Here is an 8,778-nt window from a genome sequence, read left to right as displayed (position 1 = left end):
TTGTGGTGTTTGCTAAGTGCTTACTATGTGCCAACCATTGTACTAAGCACTGAGGCAGATAAAAATGATTTTTATTAATATGGTATTAGTCAAGTGCTTAATAATAATAATAATAATGGCATTTATTAAGCTCTTACTATGTGCAAAGCACTGTTCTAAGCGCTGGGAAGGTTACAAGGTGATCAGGTTGTCCCACGTGGGGCTCACAGTCTTAATCCCCATTTTACAGATGAGGGAACTGAGGCCCAGAGAAGTTAAGTAACTTGCCCAAAGTCACACAGCTGACAACTGGTGGAGTTGGGATTTGAACCCATGACCTCTGACTCCAAAGCCCGGGCTCTTTCCACTGCGCCATGCTGCTTCCCCTTACTATGTGCTTACTATGCGCTTACTATGTGCCAGGCACTGCACTAAGCGCAGGGGTGGTTACAAGCAAATCAGATTGGACACAGTCCGTGTCCCACGAGGGGCTCACGGTCTCAATCCCCATTTGACAGATGAGGGAACTGAGGCCCAGAGAAGTGAAGTGACTTGCCCAAAGTCACACAGCTGACAAGTGGCGGAGCCGGGATTAAAACCCACAACCTCTGACTCCCAAGCCCGGGCTCTTTCCACTGAGCCACATTGCTTCTCAAGGACAGGGACTATGTCCAACCCAATTTGCTTCTATCCACCCCTGCGCTTAGTACAGTGCCTGGCACATAGTAAGCGCTTAAGAAATACCACTATTATTGTATTTATTGAATACCACAACCTGATGATGGTACATCATCAGGAGAAGCAGCATGGCTCAGTGGAAAGAGCCCGGGCTTTGGAGTCAGAGGTCATGGGTTCCAGTCCCCGCTCCACCACTTGTCAGCTGGGTGACTTTGGGCAAGTCACTTCACTTCTCTGGGCCTCAGTTCCCTCATCTGGAAAATGGGGATGAAGACTGTGAGCCCCATGTGGGACAACCTGATCACCTTGTAGCCTCCCCAGCGCTTAGAACAGTGCATTGCTAATAGTAAGCGCTTAATACATGCCACTATTATTATTCTCTGGGCCTCAGTTCCCTCATCTGGAAAATGGGGATGAAGACTGTGAGCCCCATGTGGGACCACCTGATCACCTTGTAACCTCCCCAGCGCTTAGAACAGTGCATTGCTCATAGTAAGTGCTTAATACATGCCATTATTATTATTATTATTCTCTGGGCCTCAGTTCCCTCATCTGTCAAATGGGGATGAAGACTGTGAGCCCCACGGGGGACAACCTGATCACCTTGAATCCTCCCCAGCGCTTAGAACAGTGCTTTGCATGGAGTAAGCACTTAATACATGCCATTATTATTATTATTATTATTATTATTATTGTTCTCTGGTGCCTCAGTTCCCTCATCTGTAAAATGGGGATGAAGACTGTGAGCCCCCCTGTGGGACAACCTGATCACCTTGTAACCTCCCCAGCGCTTAGAACAGTGCATTGCGCATAGTAAGCGCTTAATAAATGCCATCATCATTATTATTATTACATGGCAAGGGCTTAATAAATGCCACAATTTTTATTATCATCACCCTAGACAACTCGATTCATTTCTCTGGGCCTGATTAACTTGAATCCACCCCGGCGCTTAGAACAGTGCCCGGAGCATAGTAAGCGCTTACCAAACACCCTGATTATTGATAGAGTTGGTAGACCCTTCCCTGCCCTCAACAAGCTTCGGTTCACCCACCCGCTCGACGGAGACTGAAAGAGGAGAGAGCAAGTGCCGGATGGGGAATCGCTAATATTAGCCACGGTTTTTAGCCTGACATGAATTTTTATCTTAATTATCGTACAAATTGGCGTTCCCACTATTTAATCCAATTTGCATGGCCGAGTAGGCACTTGTTAAAGGCAATAAAACATCTGTCACTTCAACCCCAGGGAGGATTTTATCGCCGAGGCCGCGCGGAATCGGTTACGGTTACGTAGGGGAAGGCCTTCTCTGCTGTCTAAAATCATCCCCAAATCATCCCCGCCTCGTCCCGATTAAGCCCTGAAGAATTCGTTCACTGAATCGTATCTATTGAACGCCTACAGGGTTCAGAGCACCGTACTAAGCGCTCGGGAAAGTACAATTCAGGAATAAAGAGAGACAATCCCTGCCCATGACGGGCTCGCAATCTAGAACGGGGGAGACAGACAGTCTTGAGCCTACTGTTGGGTAGGGACCGTCTCTATATGTTGCCAATTTATACTTTCCAAGCGCTTAGTACAGTGCTCTGCACACAGTAAGTGCTCAGTAAATACGATTGATTGATTGATTGATAGAAGGAGGGAGACAGACATCAAAACAAGGAAACAGGCATCAGTAGAAATAAACAGAATTATAGATATGTGCGCGTCAAAACAAGTAAACAGCTATTAATATAAATGAATAGAATGATTCATTCATTCAATCGTATTTATTGAGTGCTTAGAGCACTGTACTAAGCGCTTGGAAAGTCCAATTGGGCAACAGATAGAGACAATCCCTGCCCACGGCGGGCTCACAGTCTAGAAGGGGGGAGACAGGCATCGAAACAAGGAAACAGGCATCAGTAGAAATAAACAGAATTATAGATGTATGCGCATCAAAACAAGTAAACAGCTATTAATGTAAATGAATAGAATGATTCATTCATTCAATCGTATTCATTTTGTGCTTACTATGGGCAGAGCACTGTACTAAGCGCTTGGAAAGTCCAATTGGGCAACAGATAGAGACAATCCCTACCAAACAACGGGCTCGCAGTCTCGAAGGGATAGATGTGTATATGTAAGTATGTATATGATAGGTATGATAATAATAATAATAATGGCATTTATTAAGCGCTTACTATGTACAAAGCACTGTTCTAAGCGCAGGGGAGGTTACAAGGTGATGAGGTTGTCCCACATGGGGCTCACAGTCTAGAAGGGGGGAGACAGGCATCAAAACAAGGAAACAGGCATCAGTAGAAATAAACAGAATTATAGATATATGCGCATCAAAACAAGTAAACAGCTATTAATATAAATGAATAGAATGATTCATTCATTCAATCGTATTTTAATGAGCGCTTACTGTGGGCAGAGCACTGTACTAAGCACTTGGAAAATCCAATTGGGCAATAGATAGAGACAATCCCTACCCAAAACAACGGGCTCGCAGTCTAGAAGAGATAGATATGTATATGTGGATATGTATATGATAGATATGATGATGATAATAATAATAATGGCATCTATTAAGCACTTACTATGTGCAAAGCACTGTTCTAAGTGCTGGGGAGGTTACAAAGTGATCAGGTTGTCCCACATGGGGCTCACAGTCTAGAAGAGGGGAGACAGACATCAAAACAAGGAAACTGGCATCAGTAGAAGTAAACAGAATTATAGATATATGCGCATCAAAACAAGTAAACAGCTATTAATATAAATGAATAGAATGATTCATTCATTCAATCGTATTTTATTGAGCACTTACTTTGGGCAGAGCACTGTACTAAGCACTTGGAAAATCCAATTGGGCAACAGATAGAGACAATCCCTACCCAACAACGGGCTTGCAGTCTAGAAGGGATAGATATGAATATGTAGATATGTATATGATAGATATGATAATAATAATAATGGCATTTATTAAGCACTTACTATGTGCAAAGCACTGTTCTAAGTGCAGGGGAGGTTACAAGGTGATCAGGTTGTCCCAAGGAGGGCTCACAGTCTTAATCCCCATTTTGATGATGATGATGATGATGACGGCATTTATTAAGTGCGCTCACAGTCTTAATCCCCATTTTGATGATGATGATGGCATTTATTAAGTGCTTACTATGTGCAAAGCACTGTTCTAAGCGCTGGGGAGGTTACAAGGTGATCAGGTTGTCCCACGGGGGGCTCACAGTCTTAATCCCCATTTTGATGATGATGATGATGGCATTTATGAAGTGCGCTCACAGTCTTAATCCCCATTTTGATGATGATGATGATGATGATGGCATTTATTAAGTGCTTACTATGTGCAAAGCACTGTTCTAAGTGCTGGGGAGGTTACAGAGGTGATCAGATTGTCCCTCGTGGGGCTCACAGTCTTCAACCCCATTTTCCAGATGAGGTAATGGAGGCCCAGAGAAGTGAAGTGACTTGCCCAAAGTCACACAGCTGAAAATTGGCAGAGCTGGGGTTTGAACCCATGACCGCTGACTTCCAAGCCCGGGCTCTTTCCACTGCGTTACAGATGAGGGAACTGAGGCCCAGAGAAGTTAGACTTTTAGACTGTGAGCCCACTGTTGGGTAGGGACCGTCTCTATATGTTGCCAACTTGGACTTCCCAAGCGCTTAGTACAGTGCTCTGCACACAGTAAGCGCTCAATAAATACGATTGATTGATTAAGTGACTTGCCCAAGGTCACACAGCTGACAAGCGGCGGAGCAGGGATTTGAACCCAATTTGTACTTCCCAAGCGCTTAGTACAGTGCTCTGCACACAGTAAGCACTCAATAAATGCGATTGATGATGATGATGATGATATGTACATGTTTACACAAGTGCTGTGGGGTAGGGAGAGAGGAGTAGAGCAACGGGAGGGAGTCTAGGTGACATAGAAGGGAAGGGAAGCTGAGGAAAAGGGGGGCTCAGTGTGGGAAGGCCTCCTGGAGGAGGTGAGCTCTCAGTAGGGCTTTGAAGGGAGGAAGAGAGATAGTTTGGCGGATGTGTGGAGGGAGGGAATTCCGGGACAGGGGAAGGATGTGGCCGGGAGTCGATGGCGGGATGGGCGAGAACGAGGCCCAGGGAGGAGGTGAGCGGCGGCAGAGGAGCGGAGGGTGCGGGCTGCGATGGAGAAGGACAGAAGGGAGGGGAAGTAGAATCAATCAATCAATCAATCAATTATATTTATTGAGCGCTTACTGTGTGCAGAGCACTGTACTAAACGCTTGGAAAGTACAAGTTGGCAACATCTAGAGACAGTCCCTATCATCATCATCATCATCATCATCATCATCATCATCAAACGTATTTATTGAGCGCTTACTGTGTGCAGAGCACTGTACTAAGCGCTTGGGAAGTACAAGTTGGCAACATATAGAGACAGTCCCTACCCAATAGTGGGCTCACAGTCTAAAAGGGGGGAGACAGAGAACAAAACCAAACATACTAACAAAGTAAAATAAATAGAATAGATATGTACAAGTAAAATAAATAAATAGATAGAGTAATAAATATGTACAAACATATATACATATATACAGGTGCTGTGGGGAAGGGAAGGAGGTAAGATGGGGGATGGAGATGAAGGAACTGATGAAGAAACTGAGGAACAGAGAATCAATCAATCAATCGTATTCATTGAGCGCTTACTGTGTGCAGAGCACTGCACTAAGCGCTTGGGAAGTACAAGTTGGCAACATATAGAGACGGTCCCTACCCAACAGTGGGCTCACAGTCTAGAAGAAAATTGATTTCCCTGACCGGGAAACGAACCCGGGCCACGGTGGTGAGAGCGCCGAGTCCTAACCACTAGACCACCAGAGAAGTGAAGTGACTCGCCCAAAGTCATCAATCGTATTTATTGAGCGCTTACTGTGTGCAGAGCACTGTACTAAGCACTTGGGAAGTCCAAGTTGGCAACATCTAGAAACAGTCCCTACCCAACAGGGGGCTCACAGTCTAGAAGGGGGAGACAGAGAACAAAACCAAACACACTAACAAAATAAAATAAATAGAACAGATATGTACAAGTAAAATAAATAAATAAATAGAGTAATAAATCTGTACAAACATATTTAGAAGGTATATAGAAGGGAGGCGAGGTGATGGACAGCCTTGAAGCCCAGAGTGAGGAGTTTTTGCCTGATGCGTAGGTTGCCAGGCAACCGCTGGAGATTTTTGAGGAGGGGAGTGACATCATCATCATCAATCGTATTTATTGAGCGCTTACTGTGTGCAGAGCACTGTACTAAGCGCTTGGGAAGTCCAAGTTGGCAACATCTAGAGACAGTCCCTACCCAACAGTGGGCTCACAGTCTAAAAGGGGGAGACAGAGAACAAAACCAAACATACTAACAAAATAAAATAAATAGAATAGATATGGACAAGTAAAATAAATAAATAAATAGTGTAATAAATCTGTACAAACATCTATACATATATACAGGTGTTGTGGGGAAGGGAAGGAGGTAAGATGGGGGGGATGGAGAGGGGGACGAGGGGGAGAGGAAGGAAGGGGCTGCTCGGGGGGTCGCGTGCCCAGAGCGTTTCTGGACAAAGGTAATCCGGGCAGCAGAGTGAAGTATAGACTGAAGCGGGGAGAGACAGGAGGATGGGAGAGCAGAGAGGATCAATCAATCAATCAATCAATCAATCGTATTTATTGAGCGCTTACTGTGTGCAGAGCACTGGACTAAGCGCTTGGGAAGGACAAGTTGGCAACATATAGAGACGGTCCCTATCCAACAGTGGGCTCACAGTCTACAAGAGAGGAGGCTGATGTAGTCATCCACACAGGAGAGGATGAGTGATTGTACTAGAAAGCCCACTGTTGGGTAGGGACTGTCTCTATATGTTGCCAACTTGTACTTCCCAAGCGCTTAGTACAGTGCTCTGCACACAGTAAGCGCTCAATAAATACGATTGAGGATGATGATGATTTCTCGGGGAGACTCCAGGAACGGGGTGGGGGCTGTTCTCAGGGGTTAATTGATAATAATGATAATAATGATGGCATTTATTAAGCGCTTACTATGTGCAAAGCACTGTTCTAAGCGCTGGGTAGGTGACAAGGTGATCAGCTTGTCCCACGGGGGGCTCACAGTCTTCATCCCCATTTTACAGAGGAGGGAACTGAGGCCCAGAGAAGTGAAGTGACTTGCCCAAAGTCACACAGCTGACAATTGGAGGATTCGGGATTTGAACCCATGACCTCTGACTCCAAAGCCGTGCTCTTTCCACTGAGCCACACTGCTTCATTCATTCAATCGTATTTATTGAGTGCTTACTGTGTGCAGAGCACTGGACTAAGCGTTTGGGAAGTCCAAGTTGGCAACATATAGAGACGGTCCCTACCCAACAGTGGGCTCACAGTCTAGATGTCTGTCTCACCCTCTAAGCTGGAAACTCATTGAAGACAGGGAGCATATCTAACCACTCTGGTATATTGGACTCTCCCTAGGGCTTAGTACAGTGCTCTGCACACAGTAAGTGCTCAATAAATACCACTAGTGGATTGATTGTCTCCCCCTCTAGACGTGGAGAACCAGCGGGGCCTAGTGGCAAGAGCCCAAGCTTGTACTTCCCAAGCGCTTAGTACAGTGCTCTGCACACAGTAAGCGCTCAATAAATACGATTGATTGATTGATTGATTGGGAATCGGAGGACATGAGTTCAAATTCTGCCTCCGCACTTGTCTGCTGTGTGCACTGGGGCAAGTCTCTTAACTTCTCTGTGCCTCAGTGACCTCATCTGGAAAATGGGGATGAAGACTGTGAGCCCCACGTGGGACAATCTGATTACCTTGTATCTACCCCAGCGCTTAGAACAGTGCTTGACACATAGTAAGCGCTTAACAAATGCTATTATTATTATTCTCTGGGCCCCAGTTACCTCATCTCTCAAAAATGGGAATTAAGAGTGTGAGCCCGATGTGGGACTGTGTCCAGCCTGATTAACGCGTTTCTACCCCAGCGCTTAGAACAGTGCTCGGCACATAGTAAGTGCTTACAAGTACCATAATTAATTAATTAATTAGACTGGAAGCTCATTGTGGGCAGGGAACATGTCTATCAACTCTGTTATATTGGACTCTCCCAAGCGCTTAATACGGTACGTTCATTCATTCATTTAATCATATTTATTGAGCGCTTACTGTGTGCAGAGCACTGTACTAAGCGCTTGTACTTAGCATGTCTCTTTCTACCTCTATACTGTAATCTCACTGTAGGCAGGGATTGTTTCTAGACTGTGAGCCCACTGTTGGGTAGGGACCGTCTCTATATGTTGCCAACTTGTACTTCCCAAGCGCTTAGTACAGTGCTCTGCGCACAGTAAGCGCTCAATAAACGTGATTGAATGAATGAATGAATGGTAGGGATTTGGGGCGGGAAGCGTTATATTGGACTCTCCCAAGTGCTTAGTACAGTGCTCTGCACACAGTTAGCGCTCAATAAATCCCATTGATTGATTCATTAATTATCATGTCCATCTCCACCTCTGGACTGTAAGCTCACTGGAGGCAGGGAATGTGTCCACCAGCTCTGTAATATTGGACTCTCCCAAGCGCTTAGTACAGTGCTCTGCACACAGTAAGTGCTCAATAAATCACACTGATCTATTGAACGTTTCCCCCTCTAGACAGGAATTTCGTTGCGGGCCGGGAACGTGTCCACTTGCTCTGTAATATTGGACTCTCCCAAGCGCTTAGTACAGTGCTCTGCACACAGTAAGTGCTCAATAGACCCCATTGATTGATTCATTAATTATCACGCCCGTCTCCACCTCTAGACTGTAAGCTCACTGGAGGCAGGGAACGTGTCCACTGGCTCTGTAATATCGGACTCTCCCAAGTGCTTAGTACAGTGCTCTGCACACAGTAAGCGCTCAATAAATCACACTGATCTTTTGAGAGTTTCCCCTTCTAGACAGGAATTCTGTTGCGGGCTGGGAACGTGTCCACCAACTCTGTAATATTGGACTCTCCCAAGCGCTTAGTACAGTGCTCTGTACACAGTAAGCGCTCAATAAATCACACTGATCTACTGAGTGTTTCCCCCTCTAGACAGGAATTTCGTTGCAGGCCG

The 8,778-nt window shown here is 45.4% G+C and overlaps 1 non-coding gene across 1 annotated transcript; it reads right to left on the bottom strand.

Annotated features, from left to right (window-relative positions):
* Positions 1-5,446: 5,446 nt before the first annotated feature.
* TRNAE-CUC lies at positions 5,447-5,518 on the bottom strand. The gene has a single exon. It is a non-coding gene; the product is annotated as a tRNA-Glu (tRNA).
* Between the last annotated feature and the right edge of the window lie 3,260 nt (positions 5,519-8,778).

This window comes from Tachyglossus aculeatus, chromosome 1 (assembly GCF_015852505.1).
Source record: "Tachyglossus aculeatus isolate mTacAcu1 chromosome 1, mTacAcu1.pri, whole genome shotgun sequence".
Taxonomy (NCBI): Eukaryota; Metazoa; Chordata; class Mammalia; order Monotremata; family Tachyglossidae; genus Tachyglossus; species Tachyglossus aculeatus.
This window is presented reverse-complemented; position numbering and strand designations above follow the sequence as displayed.